Here is a 20,302-nt window from a genome sequence, read left to right as displayed (position 1 = left end):
GAGGATAGTAGAGCAATTGTGGACTGTGATGTCCCTCAGTGGAACCACTGGCCACTGGGAAGCTGAGACGGACAACAGCCACCTTGACAATACCAGTGTGCTGTTGGGGACCTGTCTCTGTGCAATGATCCTTTTATCTTTTATGTTCATAGTGATAATAAAGAGGCATAGTCAGGTACAGGAGTGCCTTCTGAATCCTCAAATAATATCAAATGATGCTGAATGTATATTAAGTGATATGTTCTAATTCTTTGAAAACTGATAAGTTCACAGATATTTGATAAAATTAATCTTCATTACTCAGGATATCATTTAGTTAGAACATCCAAAGCTATGTTCATTCTTAAAATCTAGGTTCTAGGAATGGAAACTTTGGTAGTAAGGAATATGTTGGGTGACATTTCAAGGCCATGTAAATATCTTACTTGCCAGTGACTTTTATGTCCATTGACGATGCTTGACTAAATCAGTTGTTACATGGGGGTTGCAAAATGAAGATTTTTCTGATTTTATTTTTTCTTCTACATTTATTAGTTGGCATTCTTCTGTAAAGAAAAACTTTCCTTATTTTTCTCTTTTATTTGCTCTCTGGTTACACTCCCTCTCTTTCTGTCATCATTTTGTACTCATGGATTTTAAATTTTTATGTTTGTAATCTTTTATTGTCATAATTCTTCTTGATGCTCATATTGCCCAAATTTGGCCAGGGAGATCCCCTTCCAACCAGTTCCTTTCAACCTTTAACGTGATCCATTAGTCTTTGAGCACTTCCTCGTTTCTAGCCCAACAAGATATACCAGGGTCACCTCATGCTTTCCCTGCCCCAGACTAGACCTCAGCCAATACTTCAAGGATTCTCACCTCTGTAGTGAGGAATGGTATTTAAAAACCAAGATCTGGGTGCTAGGTGTACTCATTGCTTCTTTCCATGCCCTTTGTGCCATGTTCCTAAGTCTTTGGCTGAGGGTGGAGGAGACCTTTCAGCCCTGCTGAGACAGTCCCTTAATCTCTCACAGATCCCTTAGGATTGTCGGTGGTTGAATGAAGAGTATGCTAGTTTTTCCATTCTCTAAGGATGAAAATTTGTAGGCTCTTTTATCTTCCAGTTGACTTAAAATTTTACCTCCTCTCTTGTTATTGGAGAGTCGTAGAGTTGTAGACCCTTCAGTTTACAATTTTTTACTTAGAAATTGTTTTAACCAGTGGTTCTTTACCAATTTTGAGTCTCAGCCCATTTTGAAAATCCAGTGAAATCCAATTTGAAATCCAGTGGATTCTAACCCTGGAAAAATGCTCATAAACAAAAAAAAAAATTGCGTACAATTTTATTGGGTTCTTGGACTTCTAAAGCCCAGTCAACTCTATGAACCCCCCCATATGATCCTAGGGTATGTTCCAACCCTGCCATTTTATGTATAAGGAAGCTTGGGATTAGTGACTTCCTTAAGGTTACACACTAGCAGAGATAAACTGAGCCTAGGGTTTTTATGTTTATATGTTTTTTATTCTCATGAAAAAGAAGTGGTTTACCCCCACTTATATCTCACAATAAGTTATGGAATGCAGTGAGAAAAAGACCTTCAAATAAAAGGAATGGCCTTGTAGAGAGAAGAGAGGAGGAGTAGATTATTATTTTAAGAACAAGAGTCCATAGAAGCAGGGCACCTGAGTTTTCCAGTTTAAAAAGAACAGAATTCTTTGTTATAGAAAATGTTTTTTCTAGAATTCCTTTTTCTTGCTTCCTCCACTCTAATATTTAACATGAAAAGTGGCTGATAGTTTTGCAGGCAGAGGCCACACAGGATGTTTCAAGAAATGAATGGACTATGGAACTTTTCTACCTGTGAATGAGAGCTTTCCCTGTTGTAGAGACCTGTTACCTTAGGGTTTCATAAGATAGATATCTGGGTGTGTGTGGCTGGCTTTGTGAAATACCATCATCCATCATCGGGTGTCATCTATTAGCCTGTCTCAGTTGTCTACGAACCATATGCAGTTCTTTAGGATAATGTATGGTTCTCTGCAGAAACCATGTTATTCAGCACCATTGTGACCTTCAATCTGGAAAGCCTCGTTAAATCTCAGCCTTGCTCCAGAGAGCCAGAGCCAGCTCTGAGGCAGCACATATCGAAGCTGTCTGTAGGCTTTGTTTGCACAAAGGGAGACTTCTATTATATTGTCCTTGGTATCACAGTTGGTGAAAGAGGGAAATGTTACTGTTTCTCTCTAGTGTTTTCTTATAGTGGAAGAGATTGATTAAAGTACAGGCAGGCACTAGAATCTGAGCAAAATAAGATGGGAGTTGTCACTGTGTCCCATTTTACCAGTATTTCTTGGTTTGTGTGTGTGTCTGTGGAGGAGGCAGTGATGGTGTAGAGGGGACTGGAAGTTAAGTGATGCTAGAAAAATATAGGCTGCTTAAAACATAGGTGAACCAGGGAATGATTTTAACTCAAACTGGCTAGACTGAGAGTCTATAAAATAGTAGATGAGTTTAATTTACTGCTTTTCTTAGAATACAAAGTAGTCTGAAAAGCATGACCTACCAACCTCTGAGAACAGTGATCACAGAGCCTTTATCAGGATGAAACAGAGTTCCTGTTCCTCTCTCCTTGTGTGTAAAAGAATCCTTAGTCACTGCCAATTCTGGAATTCTTTAGTCTGGTGATTGGTCTTGTAATTAATTTGTTTCCTGGGGAGATCTTTCACATCATCGCTGTAAATGCTTCTTGACATGGGTGATTGGATCATTTTTCTGCCATTTTGAGATGCAACCAAACTGGAAAGGCAGTTAGGAAGGTGTTTCAATTTTTATTTTTCTGAAACAGATGGATAAAAATAATAGTTCAAATAAGATATAAGTAAAAGTATTCCTTAAGTTTCTGAACCTCCCACATAAAATGTTCTCTTCTATATGAAAAAAAAAATCAAAGGCCAAAAGTGATAACTGGACAAGAGCTAAAAATACTTTAAAATAAATAACAAGGTGAAATGATGTCAGCATCATGGCAGAGTGAGCTCTTCCCTTAGTCTCTCCCCAATAAGATACAATGAAAAGGACATTCATAAACCAACAGAGGACATTAACACAACACAAAAGACCTCTGAGAAACCCACATAGCCATACGTCTGAAGGTGAGGTGCTGGACCCCCTGGGAGGAAGTGGAAGGAAGTAAGAGGATCTTCTCTCCCTTCCTGGCAGTGACCCAGGGCATGGGACTGTGTGTGGCTCAGAGAAGAGGGAGAAGGGCAGCCCTCCACAAGAATACCTTCCCTCTCCAAATTCCCTCACAGCTGGTTGGAAAGCCCCACAGAGAGGTGCCTAAGCTGTTGTGGAAATGTCTTCATCAAGCCAGCACCCCAGGAGAGCAGATAGCAAAGGCAGAACGAGAACACCCCTGGGATTGCACAGGTGAAAGAAAGCACCCCTTCCCCCACCCGGTGCTCCAGCTCAGCAGGTCAGGGAGAGTGCCTGTGCATACGTTAGAAAAGCAGCAGCTACAAGTGAGTGAACTGGAAACCACAGAAGGGGCCCTGTCAGCATAGATTCTAAGGACCAGCACAGGTGCCAGGGATCTCATTGGGTTCACAATACACAGCTCCTAGATCCCTCCACTGGCGGCAGGTGGAATCTGTGACCAGATACTACCACTGTGTGAACCCACAAATCCACCCCATCAAACAGTATGAAAAGGTGTATTAATACTCCAGACCAGAAGCAAAATGACAAGCACCCAGAAATCAATCCTGAAGGCACAGAAATTTATAATGTAAGTGACAGAGAATTCAAAATAGCTATCATAAAAAAACCTCAGCGAATTACAAGAAAATACAGATAGGCAGTTCAGTGAAATCAGAAACAAAATTAATGAACAGAGGAAATTCTTCACAAAAAAGATTGAAACTATTAAGAAAAACCGATCAAATGTTTGAGATGAAAAACACAATGGATGAGATAAATAAAAATCTAGAGTCTCTGAATAATAGAGCTGATGTTATGGAGGACAGAATGAACAGTCCAGAGGACAGAAATATAGAAATGCTTTAAGTGGAGGAGGAGAGAGAACTAAGACTAAAAAGAAATGAAGAAATTCTCTGAGAAAAATATCTGACTCAGGAAATGCAACATAAGGGTTATAGATATTCCAGAGGGAGAAGAGAAGGAGAATGGAGCAGAAAGCTTGTTCAAAGAAATAATAGCTGAGAACTTCTCAAATCTGGGGGAGGAGCTGGAAATACAAGTAAAAGAAGCTAATGGAACTCCAAAATATATCAATGTAAAAAGACCTTCTCCAAGGCATATAGTAGTAAAACTGGCAAAAGTCAATGACAAAGAAAAAATACTAAGGGCAACAAGGCAGACGAAAATAACTTACAAAGGAACCCTTATCAGGTTTTCAGCAGATTGCTCAGCAGAAACCTTACAGGCTAGGAGCAAGTGGAATGATATATTCAAAATTCTGAAAGACAAAAACTTTCAGCCAAGAATACTCTATCCAGCAAAAATATCCTTAAGATATGATGGAGGAATAGACTTTCCCAGATAAACAAAAGCTAAGGGAGGGGCCGGCCCCATGGCCGAGTGGTTAAGTTCATGCACTCCACTGCAGCAGCCCAGGGTTTCACTGGTTCGAATCCCGGGCACGGATGTCACACCACTCATCAACCACATGCCACTACTAGAAGGACCCACAACTAAAAATACACAACTATGTACCAGGGGGCTTTCGGAGAAAAAGGAAAAAAAAAGCTAAGGGAGTTCATTGCCACAAGACGTCCTCCTACAAGAAATGGTCATGAAGGCCTTCATATCTGAAAAAAAGAAGTAAGGGTTAACAAAGCCTTGAGCAAGGAGATAAACAGGCAGACAAAATCAGAAAATTGTAGCTCTCTGTCAGAACAGGTTAGCAAACATTAACATTAAAGATAAAGGGAAGGAAAACATCAAAAATAAATATAATCTTGTCATTGTAACCACAAACTCACAACACAAGATGGAATAACTTGTGACAACAATAACATAGAAGGGGAAGAGGTAAGGGATGGAATCAGCTTAGTATAAGGAAATAAGAGGCTATCAGAAAATGAACTATCTCATCTACAAGATTTTTTAATACAAATCTCACAGTAACCACTAAAAAAATAATCAGAACAGAGACACAAATGATAAATGAAGAGAAAACTCAGAAAACCATCATAAAGAACTACCAAACTGAACTGGCAGTCTGAAAGACATGGGATGAGAAATAAGGGAAATACAGAACAACCAGAAAATGAGTGATAAAATGGCAGCATTAAGCCCTCATACATCAATCACTCTAAATGTAAATGGATTGAATTCTCCAATGAAAAGGCACAGAGTGGTGGGATGGATTAAAAAACAACACACAACAATATGCTCCCTCCAAGAAACACATCTCAGCTCTAAAGACAAACACAGGCTCAGAGTGAAGGGATGGAAGATGATACTCCAAGGTAATGGCAAACAAAAGAAAGCAGGTGTTGCCATACTTCTATCAGACAAAGGAGACTTCAAGATAAAATAGGCAATGAGAGACAAAGGGGCAGTATATAATGATCAAAGGGACACTCCACCAAGAAGACATAATACTTATTAATATAAATGCACCCAACACAGGAGCACTAAAGTACATAAAGCAACTATTAACACACATAAAAGGAGATACAACACATTAATAGTTGGGGACCTAACACCCCACTTAGATCAATGGATAGATCATCCAGAGAGAGAGTCAACAAGGAAATAGTGGATTTAAATGAAAAACTAGACCAGTTGGACTTAATAGAGATATATAGAACACTCCATCCAAATACAGCAGAATACACATTCTTTTCAAGTGCACATGGAACATTCTCAAGGATAGACCATATGTTGGGAAACAAGGCAAACCTCAATGAATTTAAGAAGATTTAAATCATATAAAGCATCTTTTCTGACCATAATGCTATGAAAATAAAAATCAACTACAAGAAGAGAGCTGGGGAAGTGACAAATGTGTGGAAACTAAACAACATGCTACTGGATGACCAATGGATCACTGAAGAAATCAAAGGAGAAATCTGAAAATATTTGGAGACAAATGAAAATGAAAATACATCATACCAGCTCATATGGGATGCAGCAAAAGCAATCCTAAGAGGGAAATTCATAGCAATACAGGCCCACCTTAAACAAGAAAAATCTCAAATAAGCAATCTTAAACTACACCTAACAGAATTAGAAAAATAATAACAAACAAAACCCAATATCAGCAGAAGGAGGAAAATAATAAAAATTAGAGAAGAAATAAATGAAATTGAAACAAAAATCAGTAGAAAGAATCCATGAAACCAAGAGCTGGTTCTTTGAGAAGATAAACAAAATTGACAAACCCTTCACTAGGCTCACTAAGAAAAAAAGAGAGAAGGCTCAAATAAATAAAATGGGAAATGAAAGAGGAGAAATTACAACAGGTACCACAGAAATACAAAGGATAGTAAGAGAATACTGTGAAAATCTATGTCAACGAATTGGACAATCTAGAAGAAATGGATAAATTCTTGACTCATACAGCTTCCCAAAGCTGAATCAAGAAGAAATAGAGAATCTGAATAGACCAATCACAAGTAAAGAGATTGAAACAGTAATCAAAAACCTCCCGAAAAACAAAAGTCCAGGACCAGATGGCTTCTCTGGAGAATTCTATCAATTATTCAATGAAGAGTTAAAACATATCCTTCTCAAACTATTCCAAAAAGTTGAACAAGACAGAACACTTCCTAACACATTTTATGAGGCCAACATCACCCAGATCCCAAAGCCAGACAAGGACAACACAAAGAAGGAAAATTACAGGCCAATATTGCTGATGAACATAGATGGCAAAATCCTCAAAAAATATTAGCAACCCTAATACAGCAACTCGTTGAAAGGATCACACACTGTAATCAAGTGGGATTTATGCTAGTGATGCAGGGATAGTTCAACATCTGCAAATCGGTCAATGTGATATACCACATTAAGAAAATGAGGAATAAAAATCACATGATCTTATCTCAATAGATGCAGAGAAAGCATTTGACAAGATCCAACATCCATTTATGATCAAAACTTTGAATAAAATGGGTATAGAAGGAAAGTACCTCAACATAATAAAGGCCATGTGTGACAAACCCACAGCCAACATCTTACTCAGTGGTGAAAAACTGAAAGCCATCCCTCTGAGAACAGGAACAAGATAAGGGTGCCCACTCTTGCCACTTTTATTTAACATAGTACTGGAGTTTTTGGCCAGAGCAATCAGGTAAGAAAAAGAAATAAAAGAAATCCAAATAGGCAGTGAAGAAGTGAAACTCTTGCTGTTTGCAGACAACAGGCTTTAAATATAGAAAACCCTAAAGAACCCATCAGAAAACTATTAGAAATAATCAACAACTGCAGAGTTGTTCCAGGGTACAAAAGTTGCAGGGTGCAAAAGTGGCAAGGTGTAAAGTCAACTTACGAAAATCAGTTGCATTTCTATTCTCTAACAATGAACTAACAGAAAGAGAACTCAAGAATACGATCCCCTTTACACTTGCAACAAAAAGGATAAAATCTCTAGGAATAAATTTAACCAAGGAGGTGAAAGACCTATACAATGAAAACTATAAGACATTATTGAAAGAAATTGATGATGACATAAAGAAATGGAAAGATATTCCATGCGCATGGATTTGAAAAATAAATATAGTTAAAAATATCCATACTACTGAAAGCAATATACAGAAGCAATGTGATCTGAATCAGAATCCCAATGACATTCTTCAAGGAAATAGAACAAAGAATCCTAAAGTTCATAGTGGGTAATAAAAGACCCCGAATAGCTAAAGCAATCATGAGAAAAAAGAACAAAGCTGGAGGCGTCACAATCTCTGACTTCAAAATATACCACAAAACTATAGTAATCTATGGGGCTGGCCCCGTGGCCGAGTGGTTAAGTTTGCGCGCTCCGCTGCAGGCGGCCCGGTATTTCATTGGTTCGAATCCTGGGCGCGGACATGGCACTGCTCATCAAGCCACGCTGAGGCAGCGTCCCACATGCCGCAACTAGAAGGACCCACAACGAAGAATATACAACTCTGTACTGGGGGCTTTGGGGAGAAAAAGGAAAAAAAATAAAATCTTTAAAAAAAAAAAACTATAGTAATCTAAACAGCATGGTACTGCTACAAAAACAGGCACACATATCAATAGAACAGAATTGGAAGCCCAGAAATAAAACCACACATCTATGGACAGCTAATCTTTGACAAAGGTGTCAAGAACATACAATGGAGAAAGGAAATTCTCTTCAATAAATGATGTTGGGAAAACTGGACAGTAACATGCAAAAGAATGAAAGTAGATCATTATCTTTCACCATACACAAAAATTAACTCAAAATGGATCAAAGACTTGAAGGTAAGACCTAAAATCATAAAACTCCTAGAAGAAAATATAGGCAGTACACTCTTTAACATCAGTCTTAGAAGGATCTTTTCAAATACTATGTCTACTCAGGCAAGGGAAACAAAAGAAAAAATAAACAAGTGGGATTGCATCAGACTAAAGAGCTTCTGCAAGGCAAAGGAAATCAGGAACAAAACGAAAAGACAACTCACCAACTGAGAGAAGATATTTGCAAATCATATATCCAAGAAGGGGTTGATTTCCAAAATATATGAAGAACTCAGACAACTTAACCACCAAATAACAACCCAATCAAAAAATGGGCAGAGGATATGAACAGACATTTTTCCAAAGAAGATATACAGATGCCCAATAGGCACATGAAAAGATGTTCAACATCACTAATCATCAGGGAAATTCAAATCAAAACTATGCTAAGATATCACCTTACACCCGTTAGAATGGCTATATTCACCAAGACAAAACATAACAAATACTGGAGAGGCTGTGGAGAAAAGGGAACCTTCATACACTGCTGATGAGAATGCAAACTGGTGCAGCCACTATGGAAAATAGTATGGAGATTTCTCAAAAAATTAAAAATATAAATACCTTATGATCCAGCTATCCCACTACTGGGTATTTATCCAAAGAACTTGAAATCAACAATTCAAAGAGACTTATGCACCCCTATGCTCATTACAGCATTATTCACAATAGCCGAGACTTGGAAGCAACCTAAGTGCCCACTGACTGATGATTGGATAAAGAAGATGTGGTATATATATATATACAATGGACTACTACTGAACCATAAAAAAAGATAAAATCGTCTCATTCTCAACAACACGGATGGACCTTGAGGGTATTATGTTAGGTGGAATAAGCCAGACAGAGAAAGACAAATACCATATGATTTCACTCATATGTGGAAGATAAACTAACACATGGACAAAGAGAACAGTTTAGTGGGTACCAGAGGGGAAGGGGGTTGGGGGGTGGGCATAAGGGGTAAAGGGGCACATTTGTATGGTGACTGACAAATAATAATGTACAACTGAAATTTCATGATGTTATAAACTATTATGACCTCAATAAAATAAATAAATAAATAATAAGCTTGGCTATGTTGACTAATAATATTTGAGTCAATAAGAAAAAATATTTCCGAAGTAAAATTTCTTGAACTAATATTTATTTTTTAATAGCTGAGAAGATCTGTCAAACAGTTATTTTGGGAATCTGTTTTTAAAAATCTGGCAGTACTACTGAATTGTTTTACCCGTTTATTAAACTTTTTTCTCATATCTTCATTACAAGTATTATCCGATTGATTCTGAGAAAAGAAAGATAAAGCATTAGAATTTTGTATGAAGTGTCTTTTTGTTGTATGGATTTAGATATTTAGTTGGAGGAAGAGGTGGAGGGAAAGTAGAGAGTTTGGAGTATAGTTAGATTTGTTATTACTTTATAGATCATCTAGGCTCGTAAGACTGATTCTTTATAAACTGTTTACTTCCTCTGTGCTACACTGTGGTGCTGCTGCCACCAGGTGGATGCTGGTGCCTAGGCATGGCTACGTGGTTCAAACCGGAAGGCATCTCATTGATTATACAGTTTAACAAGCATTTATTAACCTTCCTATGCCTTAGACACTGTGCTGGGCACTGGGGATACAGAGATGAATAAGACACAAAACCAGTAAAGTGATAGAATTATGCATACAGTGCTACAGAAGGACAAAGGAGAAAACATACGGCTAACCTTGATTTTATGGAAGATGTCCTGAAGACAGCTTCTATATGAGCTGTACCTCAAGGGATGACTGAGTTAGGTTAAAGTGAGGATAGTTTGCATGTAACTGGTTCGAAGAGAGCATAATTTACCTATGTAAGTTATGTTTTTCTAAAACACTGTAACCATAAACTTAGACAAAAAAACTCTAAATCTCAAATTACTAAAAATAATATAATTCGTGTAGGAAAATTATTTAGAGCAAGATTTAAAGAATATAAATGTCAATATATTTAGTTATCTTCTGGTTAATCTCTTATTGTTAACTACCAATTCTTATTCTAATCTTGGTTTCAAACTATTTAAAAATTACCCTGAATCTTTTAAGATCAAAACCCAATGGATTCTCCCTTCCCTATCTCTTTATGTCTTTCTATTTTATTTATCTGTCTAATCTATCTATATCTGTCTTATCATCTATCAGAGTTAGCGACTTCTGGGGAGCTTGGAATAAAAAAAAGCTTTGCATTCTATTTTCTCATCTGCTAGTTGGTTAGTGGATAATGTGCAATAATTACACAGTTGTTTTAGGTTTCTTTGCTTGAGACAAAATTGGCTGTCTGCCAACTTGACTTGCACTCCACCCCATGAAGCTGCCTTTGGGAGGTCACTATCTCCTTGTTACTACATCTGACAGATACCGCTCAATGCACATCTTTCCTGAAAAGATTGTCACTTCTCCGCTTAAAACCGTTCAGTTTCCTCACTGCTTTTAGGATGAAGTTCAGACTTCTTAATGTGGCCACATCTGACCCCACTTATGTCTCATCTCTCACCGTGCTTCTCCACTCACTGGTAAGATTCCAAACAATTGACCTTCTTGCACTGTTTGGAATGTACTGTGCTCTCTCTCCCCTCCAGGACTTGCCTATTTTCTCTGTCCTCCTTTCTCTACCCCTTTGCTGGCCAACTCCTACTCATCCTCTAGGCCTGAGTTCAGACTTACGCTTTCCTTTTGAAGAAACTAAACCCCAGTCATGTTCTTAAAAGATCCATCCACTTCCTTCAGTCTAGTTCCAGCGCCTCTAGTCTAAGCAATCATTGTGACGTGTCGGGACTACTCTAAACCCCCCCGACTGGTGTTTCTGCTTCTGTCCTTGCCCCTCTGCATAATGCATTCTCCACACATTCAAAGAATGGTCTCTTGAAAATATAATTCAGATATGTCACTTTTATTTAAAACCCTCCAGTGGCTTAGCATGTAATCCAACTTGGTTGATCGGGCACCTGACCACTTCGCAACTGCAAATCCCCCTGTCATCCTTGCCTACCAGAGAGCTCGGATCTCTGACCCATTTTGCAAACAAGACAGCAGAAAGCTGTTGGAGGTCTGATTGCCCTTGTAGCTTGCACTCTTTTCTTGAGTCACTATTTCGAAACTCTCTTAGATTGGCTGGATTCTGTTTCCAAGATTTCCTTATATCTGCAATGTGAAAAACCTATTTTTCATTAGAAAGTGATCATTTAGAAACAAGAGCAATCAGTGATGATGCAAATTAGAGTCTACCCTTTTCATTGACTACACTAAATAGATTAGTACAGAGGACTCCCCCCGGCCCACCTGCCTTATCTGCCGTTTCGCTTTCTACCATTTCAGCTACCCTCGGTTCTCTGGTTTCCTGAAATATTAAATGTAAAATTCCAGAAATAAACACTTTATAAGTTTTAAATTGCACCCCATTCTGAGTAGCGTGATGAAATCTCGGGCTGTCCTGCTCCGTCTTGCCTGGGACGTGAATCATCCATTTGTCCACTGCATCCGCACGGTATATGCTACTCGCCTGTTAGTCACTTAGTAGCCATCTCGCTTTTCAGATTGACCGTCACAGTATCGCAGTGCTTGTATCCAAGTAATCCTTATTTTACTTAATACTGGCCCCAAAGCACAAGAGTAGTGATGCTGCCAGTTCAGATATGCCCAACAGAAGACGTAAAGCTCTTCCTTTAAGAGAAAAGGTGAAAGTTGTCGACTTAATAAAAAAAATCATATGCTGAGGTTGCTAAGATTTATAGTAAGAACGAATATTCTATCTGTGAAATTGTGAAGAAGGAAAAAGAAATTCGTGCCGGTTTTGCTGTCACACTTCAAATATGTATGTATAGGAAAAAGCATAGTATACGTAGCGTTCGATGCTGTCAGCTGTTTCAGGCATCCACGGGGTCTTGGAACATAACCCCCGCGGATAAAGGGGGACCATTGTAATTTACAGGTGTGAAAACTCGGCAGGACAATGTATAGTGTGAGTAAAGGAGTATTTTTCATCTTTTTACCATTATCTTCAAAGGAAGTACATATTTGTTGTTGATGTTTTAACTTTCGTTATTCTGGAATTAAATAAAATGGCACTTTGATTTTAGATTCATCTTCCACATCTCACCCTCCTCTTATCAATTAATCAGTTAGTCAACAAATATTTATTAGGCATGGATATAAATGTGTAAGACAAAATGTGATTCAATCCAACAAATATTTACAGAGCATTTGTTCTGTGTCAAGCCCTGTGCCAGCGGAAGAGGACAGCAGTTAACAAGAAGCGACTCCCTGCCTCGTTGAATTTATAATCTGCCTAAAAACTAACACTAAACAAGTAATAACAAAGGTGATCCAGGTTAGATGTATGTAAAAATTTAACTGAATTGATTGACACAAAGATAAATATGACAGAGCCCCTTCTCTTAAAGAACTTACAATTTGTGTCGAAAGATATATGCAGTTGACTAGAATAAGTAGAATAAATATTGTGGGAAGGATACAAAAATAGTACTTTGGAGCAAAGACTAGAAAATAGTTAATTAGGACCTCAGGAATTTCAAAAGACTCCATGAATAAGAAGTCAGCCTAGAAAGGTAGACATTTTGAGAGTCAAATAAGGGAAGGAGAAGCATTCTGGATGTTGGTGGTATTAATCATATCCTTCATCCACTCCTGTTGGTGGCAGAGATTAAAATATATTGGCAGCTGTATTGCTGAGTAAGCTGGATTGAGGAATGTGGCTTGGACCCAAGGCCAAATGGTGCCTACAGCATTTCTCCCTTCTCCTCAATTTCATGTGTCTGCTCTGTTGGAGACGCAGCAGCTGGAAAACTGCACACTGCCTTCCAGAGGAAGATGTGCTCTGCTGATGGGCAAGAAGCTCTGTCTGAGAGAAGGGGCTACCCAGAAGCTGGGTCATGCCTGAGTACTGACTTTCTTCCCAATCAGATTGTTTATGTCTCTTGAGGGGAGGAAATATGAGTAATGGTAAGAGTGAAAGCTTTTTCCTCATTTCTTCCCTAAGAGAGCAGAACTATGGACAGAACTTCCCATATTATAGGCAAAACTGGATACCTGAGGAGAAGAATAAAAGAAATCTCCCTACACTAGATAAGAAAATGGACAGTTGTAATGATAAATTCTATGATGCAAACTGAGAATTCTACAGAGATCAGAGGTCAAGGAGAAGGGATGTCGGCAGGTCCTAGAGTGGTTAGGGAAGGCTGATCGCCTGGAGAGGATAAAACCTGAGCTGGATCTGTGATTCAGATGGAAAGAACAGATTCACACTGGTTTTCCTTCTCTGAATACCATGTAGTACGTCAATAGAAAACAAGCTGAGTTGTATGTTTTTTGCTGAAAGCCATGTGTCAACTCAAGCGGTTTCTTGGAGCAGTGCATTATTTGGCAAAGACAGACACTGATTTTGGGAGCCCCAAAGCAATTCCAGGTAAGGGGGTACCCAGGTTGTATAACAAGGAGCAAGGGAATGTCAGATGTCTACTTTCACCCTCCCTCCACTCTCTAATTAGTGTTGATCAAGTATCTGCTCTATTGTGTCCTGACCCTTCACCTCCACCTACATTTTCTGGTAGAGGAAATTAGATGTCTTATTTTAAATAGTGTTTCATGGATGGATGCCAACATGATGAGGACAGACTTCCCATCCGCCTTTAAAAAGTTGGTGTTGAGTGGCTTGGGAATGAGGAAATGTGAAATTTTGGGTTAAAAGAACAGTGAACCGTTGAATGCTCAGGGTACTTTCTAACAGTTTTATTGAGATGAAATTGACATACAATAAACTGCACATATTTAAAGTGTGCAATTTGATGAGATTTGATGTATGAATATGCCTGAAATTTCTCTCTACAGACTGCTTTAGCTGCATCCCCCAAATTTTCACATGTAATGTTTTCATCTTTGTTCAGCTCAAATATTTTCTAATTTCCCTGTTGATTTGTTCATCTCAGGGGTTATTCAGAAGTAATGCTTTTTAGTTTTTGGATAGTTGGAGATATTCCAGGAATCTTTCTCCTGTTGATATCTAAATACTTTAACTGTGGTCAGAGAACATACTTTCTATGATTTCAATCCTTTAAAATTTATTTGGCCTTGTTTTTGTGGTCACTTGAGAGAATATGTTGTATTCTTCTATTGTTGGGTTGAGTGTCCCACAAATGCCAGTTAAGCTAGTTTGTTGATAGTGTTGTACAAGTCTTCTATATTCTTACTGATTTTCTGTCTGTTTGTTCTATTAATTGTTGAAAGAAGCATTGAAATCTCTGATTCTAATTGTCAATTTGTCTTTCTCCTTTCACTTTTATCAGTTTTTGCTTCATATATTTTGAAGCTCTGTCCTTAGGTACATAAAATTTATCATTATGAAATGACCCTCTTTATCTCTGGTAACATTTACTGCTCTGAATTCTACTTTGTCTAATATTAACCATTCACCTTTCTTTTGGTTAGTGTTATTATGGTATATCTTTTCTCATTCTTTTACTTTTAGCCTATCTTCGTCTTTATATTTGAAATGAACTTTTCTTTATTACATAACCTGACAAATCTCTCCTTTTTTATTTGGAACTAATTTATTGATGTAGTTGGGTTTAAAGCTACCATCTTATTTGATTTTTATTTGTCCCATTTGTCCTTTGTCCTCTTTTTCCTCTTTTCTTGCCTTCTTTTGGCAGGACTGAGTATTTTTGTTTTTTGCAGGCTTGAGTATTTTTTATAATTCCAATTATCTCCACTATTGGCTTATTAATTATATTTTTTGGGTTGCTCTGGAATTTATAGTGTATGTCTTTAACTTATCATATTCCATATCCAAGTAATATTTTACTGCCTCACGTATATTATACAAGTCTTACAATAGTATACTTCCGTTTTCCTCTACTGACCTTTGTATGTTGTTGTCATACATCTTACTTCTACATGATTTGGGGTTATAAACCCTATAATGTATTATTATTTTTGCTTTAATCATTTAATTATCTTTTAAAGACACTTTAAGGAAAACAGGTATTTTGTATGTACCCCATCTTTACTATTTTTGGTGCTCCTCATGTTTTTGTGTCAACCTAGATTTCCATCCGGTGTCACTTTTCTTCTACCTGAAGATCTTCCTATAAAATTTCTTATAGTTCTGTACTCATGGTGATGAATTTTATTTCACCTTTGTTTTTGAAAAGTGTTTTTATTGGATAGAGAATTCTAGGTTAATAATTTTTTTTTTCCTTTCAGACTTTACAGATATACTACTGTTTTCTGGCCTCTATTGAAATCTACTCTCATTCTTATCTTTATTCTTCTGTATGTACTGTATCTTTTTTCTCTGGCCCTGTAAAGGTTTTCCTCTTTACCACTGGTTTTCAATAATTGGTTTTTGTTGTATCTTGGTATGGTTTTCTAAATATTTCTTCCTTCTGAAGATTTGTTTAGTTTACTGGATCTGAATTTATAGTTTTCAGGAAATTGGGGTATTTTCAGCCATTATTTCTTAGTATAAATTTGGTCTCTTCTCACCTCTCTCCTTACCCTCTGAGACTCTCAGTATACTTATGTTAGGCCACTTGATGTTGTCCTACAGTTCACTGTTGGTCTGTTCATTTCCTTCATTTCAGTAATTTTGCTCTCTGTATTTCATTTTGGAGAGTTTTTTGTTGCTGTGTCATCACACTTACTAATCTTTTCTTGTATACTCTCTTGTCCACTATTAATTCCATCCAGTGTATTTTTCATCTCTGGAAGTTTGATTTGATCTTTTTTATGCCTTCTATTTCTCCTTATCATGTGCATACTTTCCTCTCCCTTCTTGAACGTATGGAGTGTATTTTATGGATGCTCAGGCTCAGAGATAAACAAATCCTTAGGCTGTTGTCTGTTTTAACACCTTTGTCTGAGACATCTCTCATCTGTGTCATTTCTGGGTCTATTTCTGTTGATTGATTTTTATTCTCATTGTTGGTCATATTTTTCTTATCTTCATGTCTGGAAATTTTTACTGGATGCTGGGCATTGTGAGCTTTATGTTGTTGGGTGCTGGATTCTTTTTTTTAATTCTTTGAAATAGTTTTGGACTTTGTAATTTGAGGGTGCAGTTAACAAGGGAACAGCTTGATCTTCTGAGAAACAGTTGATCTGTTCAAGGTTTCTTATTGACTTTTGTTAAGTGAACTCACTAACTAGAACAGCGTTTAGTCTAGTGCTCAGTTGTTCCCATTACTCAGGTAATACCCTTCTGAGCTTTGTTCTCCTTGCCCATATGTTAGAAAATCTTTGCATTCTAGCTGGTGGGAACATGAACTATTCATGGTCCTGCGTGAAGTCCACTTACTGTGCCCTCTAATCCATGGTTGAGATAGTTTCCTCGCATGTGTGTGCCAGTCAGTACTCAGCTAAAGACAAGGGTAATCCTTTGCAGATCTCCAGACATCTCTCTGTGTGTAGCCCTCCTTATTACTACCCTGTCCCTGAATTCCAGCTGCCTTGGCTTCCTTAACTCTCAAGTCTGTTTCCTCAACTCAGAGAGATCACTGGCCTGCACCTGGCCTCCTTCTACCTGCACTATAGGCTGCAAGTTCTCTGCAGTCAGTTAACTGGGCTCACTTCTTACATTTCCCTTCTCTCAGGGATCTCTGTCCTACACTGACTGTCATCTGGAGTCTGAAAAACATTGCCTCCTATATTTTGTCCGGTTTTTTACTTATTTTAAGCTGAGAAGGAAAATCTGGTCCCTCTTAATTCATCATGGCCACAATTCAGGTAACATTTTAAAGAATGAAAAAAATTGAAACAAGAGTGTGGATTTGAGTGTTATTATTTCAGATATTCTGGTTTCTTCGATTTAAGGGTGGGGGAAACAAATTGGATAAGGCCCCTTTCTCCACTGAACTTCAGTGGAAAGCTCTTGCGTCAAGCCTGTCTTAGCTTGCTAAGCCTTTCCTCTGGATAGGCCTTTCAGAGAATTAGATATGCTCATCTAGGTTTAGGTGACAGTGAACTCCAGTTGTCCTACATTGGCCTTGAGGACTTTCTCTGAGATTATGATCTAAAGGTTTAAATCATTGGTTTAGGAGATAGATGGGATGATGAAGGAATGATATGAAATCACTAACACTTCAGTTCTCAGATTCTAAATTCATACTATATCTATTAGCTATCTTGTACCATGTGGCTGCACTTGAACTCCCTGTGTGTAAACGGACCATTTATCATCCTCTATCAGAAGAGTCTGAAATGTGAGATTTGAAAAGGTTTGACCCTACTTAAGACTAGAAGAAATGCCTCTTCTAATCTCAAACCTTTTAACCTAGAAAACTGAAAATAACTTGTCCTTCTTTTAATCAACAAAGAAAACACATTTGATAATTCCTGTTTCCCATCCTTTCCTAAGGATTTCTTCCTTTTTCTCAACAAATTTCAGAAAGCCCTGATTATTAGACCCTCTGATAATAAATATAACTTTAGTAGGTTTCAGAATTAGGCCAGTGTGTATAATAATTCTTCTGATGAAAGGCCTGCTGATGACATGAAGAAAAGTGCTAATGAAGTTGATAATGGCGTCCATATATCAGTGGGTCCAAATTAAGCTAGAAAAGTCATTTTGAAGTTTGTTTTCACCAAAAGGTGCTTCCATATACTCAACTACAAGTATCTTTAAGTGATAAAACCTCTTTTCCTTATGGTACTTGACTTGTGAAATTGCTTCAATATTTAATAATCATTATGTGTCATAATATTGCCATCATGACTGTAAAGCTTTCTTAGGAGCAACAACAACAAAAGCCTTGCGTTACCTCTTCCTCTTCTTTTGGAATCTGGAAATAGAGTCCTCTGCCTGTCTCTCTCTCTCTTTCTCTGTCTCTCTCAGTCTCTCAGTCTTTTTCATGACTGTTTGGGAAACAGCCTTGTACCTTCCTTTTTACTATGTCCCTAGAGGCAAGGATGTAGACAAGAGAAGCAGTCCTCTTTAAACCTTGTAACTGGAAAGCATAGAGCAGATCCTTTGTTTTTGAATAGATAGTGAAAGAAAGAGATTCTGAAAGGAATGATGAGGCATTGTCTGCTCAGTTTTCGTTTTATATCACAGCGTCTGAATCTCCAACCTACCTCGGAAGGAATGCTTGCAAATGAAACATTCCTATGTAAGAGGAAGGGAAATGCTTCAGGATGCTGAGATGATTGACATATAGGTGGAAGATGGGTTTATGTCCCTGGGAATACAGTGAAATGTGAAAATTCTTACGTAAGAGAAAAAAAAATTTTTTGCCTTTTTAAATTTTTTGCACAAATTAACTATATATATATATATATATATATATATATATATTTAAAAAAGAAAAAATCCATAACCGTCTCCACACACACACACATATATATATATATATATTTTTTTTTTGGTGAAGAAGATTTGCCCTGAGCTAACATCTGTCACCAATCTTCCTCTTTTTTTTTTTTTTTTTTTTTTGCTTAAGGAAGATGAGCCCTGAGCTGAAATCTGTGCCAATCTTCCTCTGTTTTGTGTATGGGCTGGCTCTGCAGCATGGGTGATGAGTGGAATAGGTCCATGTCCATCATCTGAATCTGTAAACCCAAGCCGCCAAAGCAAAGCGTGTAGAACTTGGCTGTCCTCCATCTCCATGTGTTTAAACTTTTTTATTCCCATTCAATATTTGCCCACCTGCATAATGATTTTGAAATAAAATCACAACATAAATACAAGTTGGTATTCAGATTTTTTAAGTCAGCTTCACATAGTACAAATTTTTTGTGCTTTCAGCAATTTTTTTCTGAATTACTGTAAACCTGTGTAAATTAGCCTTACCATGTATTTTAATAAAAGTATGATCAGCAGAAGACAGAATCAATTTTCTTCTCTTTTTGGGGGAAATGTATATTTTAACTCCTTTTAGCGTTTTATCCCTCAGCTCTCTTGCCCTTTCTCCCTCCTGTCCACAGACACTCTTCAAGCTTCATTTTAACTGAGATCTGGAAGGGCTGGAGTGTCTTAGGCACTGTCACTGTGCGTCAGAGTGACCTTGTTCTTGGCCTCTGTTCTGGATCACAGCGGAGACGACCAACGGTTCTGAGGGTGTGGGGAAGGTGCCTTGGCTAATAGATACTGCTTGGTTATTAGCATGCTCTTTTCGGTGTCGCCTGCACTTACTACTATAGTTGCCCTTTGCTATTTGTGTTTGTTTTACAGTTTTAAAAGCCTCAGTCTCCGAAGCATGCATATACACATCAGTGAAAAAGAGAAAAATCTTCCCTTAGTAAGTGAGATTGATGGAACTTCCCTCTATGATTGAATTTCTGTATTTCTTATTCCTAATAGAATGACATAAATATTTCTACATTGTATAACTACTTGTGCACACAGACATTCCTATTTTCTGAAAATATGTCTTGATAGTCACAGATAATGAAAGATAAATGAAAAACAATCCTGAAAAGCCTAGTTAGCATTTCATGGGTCTCGTTCTTTGAAACATCCGCTTTCTCCCTATCTGTCAGCTTTCTCATCCACATTTTTATCCCATCCACTGTAAAAGTCCATAGTCCATTCTGACAGCCACTCTCTTGGCAATATCCTGAACTTTCTTGCCTTTCCATAATGCAAGCCCAGCAAACACTAAACCCTGGGTGAATCCCAGCTGTTTGCTTTCTCCATGCCTGTTTCTGGCGTGAGTGGCTGCTGAGTTCATCTGGAAAAACAAGAAGTCATACAACCAAGCATAAATGAGTGAATGAATGCATGAATTACAGAAAAGTACTGTTCATCAGTATATGAACAAGTAAAAAGTTATGATGGCATAGAA

General features: G+C 37.7%; 1 protein-coding gene across 15 annotated transcripts in view; it reads left to right on the top strand.

The window, feature by feature from the left end:
* Window positions 1–20,302, top strand: part of CRACD (capping protein inhibiting regulator of actin dynamics) — a 308,131-nt gene that overhangs the window by 70,482 nt on the left and 217,347 nt on the right. For 3 of the 15 annotated variants that reach the window (XM_070263759.1, XM_070263755.1, XM_070263752.1), the window contains exon 2: window positions 19,690–19,756. The exons of the other annotated variants lie outside the window; for them this stretch is intronic. The gene's annotated coding sequence lies outside the window, so the exon portion shown is untranslated. The remainder of the gene's footprint in view (window positions 1–19,689; window positions 19,757–20,302) is intronic. 15 annotated transcript variants of the gene reach the window in all.

This window comes from Equus caballus, chromosome 3 (assembly GCF_041296265.1).
Source record: "Equus caballus isolate H_3958 breed thoroughbred chromosome 3, TB-T2T, whole genome shotgun sequence".
In the NCBI taxonomy this organism is placed as follows: Eukaryota; Metazoa; Chordata; class Mammalia; order Perissodactyla; family Equidae; genus Equus; species Equus caballus.
Note: the sequence above shows the minus strand (reverse complement) of the source record. Positions and strands in the feature narration are given on the sequence as shown.